Raw genomic sequence first — 8,140 nt, 5'->3', positions numbered from 1 at the left:
CAGACTGTAAGCTGCCAATTTGCAATCCCTATTATCTTTTATTTATTTACCTTTATGGTGGGGACAATGGAAGGACAGTCTTAGCCCTGGCAGAGAAGAGAAAGCTCTGAACAGAGTCTAGTAGGATGAGGAGTTACCCAGATGCAGATGTTAAAGGTAGTTTATTCCAGGCAAAATGAGCAGTACTAAGAAGCAAGTATGGGGAAGGAGGGCATAGCTCAGTGGTAGAGCACATACTTACTATGCATGAAGTCCTGGGTTCAATCCCCAGTACTTCCATTAAAAAGTTAATAATAAAATTTTAAAAAGAAAGTATGGGAGAAAACAAGTGGCTGGAGAGGTCTGAATTTGGGCTGGCAGTGAAGGATAGCCATGATGAAAGGCAGGATGGTTATATTGGTTGTTTGCAAGTAAATATCATTGGAATTAAATGTCTCTGACTTTGAGGATAGCATCACTTGTGCTCCCAGGTTAAAAGAGTCTTGAGGTGAGGTGAAGGTGCTAAACCAGGCATCCAGCTCCCAAAGAGCATAGCAGAGTGAAGAGTAGACACAGATGACAGCCCCAAGTGATTACGGATGAAATTATCTAGAAAGGGAGTTCCACGAGGTCATGAGGCATTAATCTGGATTTGGCAATGGGGAGGAAGGTGAATGTGGTCCCTGAGAGGAAGTGCTCTGAGAAGAACATTCCTAGGCAAAGTGGAGCCCTAGTTAATTGGGCTTCACCCAGTCTTACTCTGCAGAGGAGCCAGCTGCCCACTCACGACAAAGAGTTATCATTGTGCCTTGATGGCATCTGTAGGTAGGGAATGGGGACCAACAGGAAGCAAGATGGGGTCAGAGATGTACCTTATGGGAGGATTGCGGGGTGAAGTGTCTTGTGGGCATCCCTCAGGGGCAAGATGGGCATTCCACTTCATGGTTCATGTGTCAAGACTGATGATGCCATGTGGTCCAAGTGGGTATGAAACGTTTATTACTCACACAGTGAGGCTTTCTTGGGAGAGTAGGACAAACTCCTAAGTAGGTCTGAAAATGGCTGGAGAGAGCCAGAAGGGGAGACTGACTTGGGGCTCTATAATGATTAGAATGTGGAGCTGGGCTGAAGGTTCCCTCACGCTGGCAAAGATTTTCTAGGTTTTAACTTCCTACCACTGCCAAAGGTGGGAGCACCTGGGCTTTCTTATCAACTTGCTCAGATGAGGCGTAAGGGAAAGGGGGAGTGCAAGGCTTGAAGCTGTCAGCCATCAGATATCAAAAATGAGGGGCAGACTCCATTTAAATTGCCAGAGAGCATTGGTGAGCTCAAGAGAATTAAAAGCACAGGGCTGCCCATCAGACATCTGCTTAATCCCTTGAAGACATCAGTAACCAGGGATGTTGGAGGCCAAAACTATAGCTCATGTGAAATGTTGGAATGTTTATTATAATTTTCCATGTTTCTCATTTATATTATTTCCAGTCTGTTTTCTATACGGGTTATCAGACAATTCACATAACAAAAAGGGCCAGTAATCTTGTCATCGCAGGTAGTGTGTGTGTGTGTGTGTGATATAGCTGATAGGTGCTCAGCATCTATTTCCATCTTATTTGCATGTCTTCTGATACTGCAGAGGCTGGAAACAGGAAATCACATTTGCTTTATTCTTCTGGATGAATTTTATTATGTACATATTGCTTTATGTGTAGAAAGCAGAAGTGAAGCCATCTTCCTTCTGTTTTCTGGCTGAATTCCTGCTGATGAGCAAGATCTTGGAGCAGGGTGGGTTTCTGAAGTGGTTCTAGTGTCCAGGCACCAGCTTCGTTGGCACTGATAAGCAGTTGTCGTGTGGCAGCAGTAGGCTCCTCATCCTTCTTTTCTGATCGCTGCATCACAGCTGTGGTTGTGAACCACATAATGTATGAACTCAGTTCCTGTGTCAGCCTACCGATTGCCCACTCTCCTGATTGTTACAGAGTTACTAGCTTGCCTGGCTGGCCAGTTCTGCATTGTTCTGGGGGTTATTCCTGGAGGTCCAGCCTAGAGCCTGCCCCTCCAGCCATTCTAGTTAACTCGCAGACACCCAGTTCCCTTTATTACACTCCTTTGTGCTTAATACAGCAAGACTGGTTTCTGCTTCTGGCCTTGAACTTTATTGTTATTGTGTGTTTGTGTTGGTAAGGGGAGCCTGGTTTGGGAGCAAGGGAAGTGTGGAGATTATGTCAACTCCAAACCGTGTTTTGAGATGGGGAAGTGTAGGGGCTCCACAGGTGAGAGAGACTGGTGGCCTTTTTAGAAAGAAACCTGGCTGATCTTAGGGAGATCAGCTGGGACCTGAAATGGTGCATTGTATCAGTGGTGGGGTGAGGCGGGAAAGCCTTTGGGGTTCCCAGACATCTTCCCTCTGACTCCCCTGAACTTGGAGCTACAAAAGAACAGGGATTTAGGACAGTTTCTTCAATCAGTAGATAAAGATGTTTAGTATTTTACTGATTGTTCTGAATATTCATTGATTTAAATTTCTGGAAACTTATGTTATAGAGTTCAAGCTTGTAATGCTCACCACATGCATGACAGGCCAAAAAATGGAGAGACGAGGCGCTGGGGCTAGGAATAGCGACTTTATTTGGAAAGTCCGCAGACCAGGAAGATGGTAGACTAGTGTTCCAAAGGACGACCTTAACGTGACTTAGAATTCAGGCTCCTTTTATACTAAAAGGGGAGGGAGTGTGGCTGGTTGCTGCAAATTTCTTGGTGCTGGCCAGACCCCAGAGGGAATATGATAATCCTTTGTTTTTGCAACTGTCCACATAGATCTGGTCAAGATGTTCCTGTAAACCTTCAACAAGGCAAATATTATTCTCTGTTCTGCAACTTTTTATCTTTATATGAATGGAAAAGTGGTAAACCTTAAAAGGCCAAGCCTTGGAGGCAGAGCCTTGAGAAAGGGCTATTGTGTATATTTCAGGCTGTAGGCAACGTTCCTTTTCACAGGTGCAGAGCTAGCGTGTCTAAGCACAGGCAACAGAGCACAAAGGTTAGAGCTAAGGGAATAGATCCAATATGGAGTCAGGTTTGTTCTTCTCTGTTACATTTATTCTTCTAGTAGTTTTTATATTCTGAGTGCAGTCACAATGTACTTGAAAAACTCCTTTTCCTTTTTCCTTTTCTCCTCCATAGAGGAGAGGTAACTTGATATGATCTCAATTTGAACTCATACAGCCATCCCTGAATTTAGTAGAATAAAAATGAAATTTGCCTAGGGCAAATGTAGTGACAATTTCTAAGATTTTTAAGGATATATTGATACCTTAATTCTATCTCATACAGTGCTAGCAGGGTAAATAATTCTTTGATTCTGATTTTTTTTTAAATTAAAATATAGTCGATTCACAATGTTGTGTTAATTTCTGGTGTACAGCATAGTGATTCAGTTATGTGTATATGTATTTTTCATGTTATTTTTCATTATAGGCAATTACAAGGTATCGAATATAGTTCCTTGTGCCATACAGAAGAAATTTGTTTTTTTATCTATTTTATATACAGTAGTTAATATCTGTAAATCTTAAACTCCCAGTTTATCCCTCCCCACCTCTTTCCCCTCCTAGTAACCCTAAGTTTGTTTTCTGTGTCTGTTAGTCTGTCTCTGTTTTGTGTTCTGTTTTTAGATTCTACATGTAAGAAATATCATATGGTATTTTTCTTTCTCTTTCTTACTTACTTCATCAGTATGTGATCTCCAGGTCCATCCATGTTGCTGTAAATGGCATTTTTCTTTTTTATGGCTAAGTAGTATTCCATGGTATATACATACCACAACTTCCTTTTTTTAAACATTTTTTATTGATTTATAATCATTTTATAAAATTGTATCAAATTCCAGTGTCGAGCACAATTTTTCAGTTATACATGAACGTATATATATTCATTGTCACATTTTTTTTCTCCGTTAGATACCATAAGACCTTGTATATATTTCCCTGTGCTATACAGTATAATCTTGTTTATGTATTCTACAATTTTGAAATCCCAGTCTATCCCTTCCCTTCCTCCATCCCCTTGGCAACCACACACAACTTCTTTATCCAGTCATCTGTCAATGGACATTTAGGTTGTTTCCATGTCTTGGCTATTGTAAATATTGCTGCTCGAGCATTGGGGGGTGCATGTATCTTTTCAAACTAGAGTTCCCTCTGGATCTATGCCTAGGAGTGGGATTGCTGGATCATAGGGAAGTCTATCTTCAGTTTTTTAAGGAATCTCCATACTGTTTCCCATAACAGCTGCACCAGACTGCATTCCCACCAGCAGTGAAGGAGGGTTCCCTTTTCTCCACAGCCTCTCCAGCATTTGTCATTTGTGGATTTTTGAATGATGGCCATTCTGACTGGTGTGAGGTGATGCCTCATTGTAGTTTTGATTTACATTTCTCTGATAATTAGTAATATTGAGCATTTTTTCTTGTGCCTATTGGCTATTTGTATGTCTTCATTGGAGAAATGTTTGTTTGGGTCTTCTGCCCATTTTTTGATTAGATTGAGTTATATGAGCTATTTGTATATTCTGGAAATTAAGCCCTTGTCAGTCACTTCATTTGCAAATATTTTCTCTCATTCTGTAGGTTGTCTTTTAATTTTGTTTGTGGTTTCCTTTGCTGTGCAAAAGCTTATAACTTTAATTAGGTCCCATTTGTTTATTTTTGCTTTTATTTCTATTGCCTTGGTAGACTTCCTAGGAGGACATTACTATGATTTATATCAGAGAATGTTTTGCCTATATTCTTTTCTAGGAGGTTTATGGTGTCTTTGTTTTATGCTTAAGTCTTTAAGCCATTTTGAGTTTATTTTTGTGTATGGTGTGAGGGAGTGCTCTAACTTCACTGATGTACATGTGGGCTGTCCAGCTTTCCCAACACCACTTGTGGAAGAGACTGTCCTGTTGGTTTATAAACTTTCATTGTTACCTTCTGGTAAAAGTAACTTATGACAGTATCAAAAGCTGCAGAATGGGTGTCAGCAGCTTGCGAGAAAACCCAAAGTCAATATTAAAATATTAAGTGGCTTTCTAAGGCAGGCTGAGTAAGCACTCTTTTAATAGATGCTGTATATTGCTAATAGTCTGAGAGCACAGAAATCAATACTGTCTGGGAAAAGATGGAGATCAACAACTTTGGGTCCAAGAGAACTCAGAAGAGTTGGACTTTGTAAGGAAGTTTTAGAAATATTATGGCTAATTTATTTCACTTATATTTTCTTTTTTATATATGTACAACAGTGAAATATAATAAAATATCTAAGCCAAAATAGCTCTTTCAATTAATATAACAAATTTTAAGCTATAGGAGAGCATTTTGCCTTAATTTTTCAGCATGTTTTTCTTTGTGGTATACAATATAATGGTGCATCTTAGTACACTGAGATTCAGTGAAGTGTGGTAATTCCAGAAGTTTTCTTTCTTTTTTTTGTTTTTGTTTTTTTTTTTAATAAAAGTCATGTTTCTTGTAGGCACATACCCCATTTCTGCTTCTTGGAGGCAGTCACTTTTTAACCTTTCAGATGTTTCTTCTGGTTTTGCTTCTTTTTCTCTAAGTTGCATCCTTATACTGCTTTCTTCTGATTTTCTTTTCCAGTAAGATCTATCTATTGAATTGTCATTATAGAAAATAAGTATTTAATAAGTATTTCATGCTCTCTTACCACCTCCCACCCCTTAAGACACCATACACATCCTCCTTTCCTTATCTTCCCAGTACAGTTATATTATACTTCTTAGTTAGATTAGTATTCACCATTTACAATATTATAGTTGTATTACCAGTATTGCCACCTGAGCCATATAGTGTACTTATTAATGTATTAATTCATTTCCTTTCTTGTGTAATTTTTTTGTTTTCCTGTAATTAACAACCTCCCTCACTTGTTCTTTTAGTTTTATATATCTCTGTCTTTCAATATTTCGTGTTGAAACTGTTAGGAAATTCTGTGTCTTTTCTCAGTATATTTAAATGCTCACATATCCTATTAATTTTATTGTGGGGGTAGTATTTCTTTGAATGTGACTTGTGTTGTTCCCATCCGGACTGGGTGCTCTCTAGACCTGTATTAGCTGCCATCCTAATATTTCCATTTGCTATCACCCTGTGGTTTCCCTCACATCTCTTTTCTGTTAGGTCTCAAAATTCCTGTGTTGCATGTTTTCCTCTCTCTTGGCTTACTTTTTAGTTTTGGTGGAGTGCATGTTCTAGTAGCTATCTCAGAAAGGATGTAGAAGTAAATGTTTTGAGACCTGGTATGTCTTAAAATGACTCTAGTTTCCTCTACCACCTGATTGATATTTCTTGTGAGTGTGGAATTCTAGGTTGAAGTAAATTTTCCTCCAAATTTTAGGAGCATTGTTCATTCATTATCTTTTTGCTGCCAGTTTTGCAATGGAAGTCTGATGCCATCTTGATTCTAGGTTACTTGAATCTAATCCTCTCACCCCTACCCTGGGTAATTTAGAGATTCTCTTATCTTCTGGACTCTGAAATTCTGTGATGCTGTGCTGGGCTCTCAGTGGACTCTCACAATTAAAAAAAAATTATCTTTAAATTCTGGGAAGTGTTTCATTGATAGTTTCCTTCCTTTGTTTTTTCTCTTCTCTTTTTTCTAGAATTTCTCTGATTTATTTATTTATTTATTTGGAGGGGGAGGTAATTAGGTTTATTTATTTAATGGAGGTATTAGGGACTGAACCCAGGACCTTGTGTATGCTAAGCATACACTCTACCACTGAGCTACACCCTCCTCCTTGAACTCTGATTTAAATGCTGAATTATCTAGATTCCAACATCTGAAGTTTTACTTTCTAGGATATTTCCTCAATTTTGTCACTTACAAGATCTTCTACTGAGTTTTGTATTTCTGACACCACTTTTAAATTTCTTTTGTTCTCTGAATGTCCCTCTTCATAACTTTCTGTCCCTATTTGTGAATGCGTCATCTTTTCTAATTTTTCCTAAGAGTATCAGTTACAATATTTAGAAATTATGTTTTTAAATTGTGTTTCTTGCCAATTAGCTTTTGATTTGTTGTTGTTGTTTGTTTTGGATTCTATCTTTCACACTGGAGGGTTTCCTCAAATATTTGGTGATCTTTGGCTGTTTGCCCATATTTACAAGTAGGCACTAAAAGCTGATTCAAGGCTTTGTGTAGGGAGGCTGGGCTTTGTGTTGGAGGGCTTTGCTGTGGGGCCCAGACAGTTTTACTGTGGAACTCCCAACTATCTCATTGTCTAGATATCTCTTCTCCTCATCTGATCTCTTTTCCCAGAGAGGAATCTTCCAACCAAATACAGCTTATGATGCCTCTTGTAAAGTCTCTTTTGATCTCATTGGACATTTCTACACAGGTGGCACTCTGTATCTTTTACGAATTTCTGATGCAACACCTATAAAACCTAGGTGTTGGTGTATAGGACACGTCAGTAAACTGTTTATTTATAGATTTTTTTGGGGGGGATATTAATCTTAAAACTCTGTAATAGAAAGTAGGTGCCTTGTTAGTCATTCCTATGTCCTCTAGCAAATGCCTGGCACACATTTGTCCTCAATAAATATTTCTTGAATATATATGCATCAGGCACTGTATTAGGTTGTGGAGTGGGTGAGATGGGGTGGAAATGGGATTTAAAAAGTGGGCCAAAAAACCCTTTTCTCTGAGAAATATTGTCTATCCATACCCAGAGGATACTAAAGGCCAAAATTTTTATCTCAAGTTAGCTTGGGCTTTTGCTTATATTTTTACAATTTAAATTCTGAAACTTTTCCTTCAAATTGATTCTTAAATTCATTAAAATTTGATACTCTATAAAATTTTAAATAATAGTCTTAAGCATCCAGAAAGGCAGGCTGTCCCCCAACTGATGAACATAACCTTGTTTGAGATTTTTCAGGAATGATGGTTTTGTTTTCGTCATCATAGACTAGACATGGCACTGAACAACTTGAGTTGTAACATTTAAAAAATAATGAAATGGTAGTATACCCTTGCACAACAAAGGCAGAGGGTGTTAAGTATCTTTAAATGGTGCTAAAGTATTTATCACCAATTGCCCACAGTCATGCTTGGTCATTTCCTCCCCCCTCTTGCTCTGTTCAGATAGCATTAAAAGAATG

The 8,140-nt window shown here is 38.6% G+C and overlaps 1 non-coding gene across 1 annotated transcript; it reads left to right on the top strand.

Moving 5' to 3' along the window:
• Positions 1-207: 207 nt before the first annotated feature.
• TRNAS-ACU lies at positions 208-279 on the top strand. The gene has a single exon. It is a non-coding gene; the product is annotated as a tRNA-Ser (tRNA).
• Positions 280-8,140: the final 7,861 nt, after the last annotated feature.

The sequence above is a fragment of the Camelus ferus genome, chromosome 7, assembly GCF_009834535.1.
Source record: "Camelus ferus isolate YT-003-E chromosome 7, BCGSAC_Cfer_1.0, whole genome shotgun sequence".
NCBI lineage: Eukaryota > Metazoa > Chordata > Mammalia > Artiodactyla > Camelidae > Camelus > Camelus ferus.
This window is presented reverse-complemented; position numbering and strand designations above follow the sequence as displayed.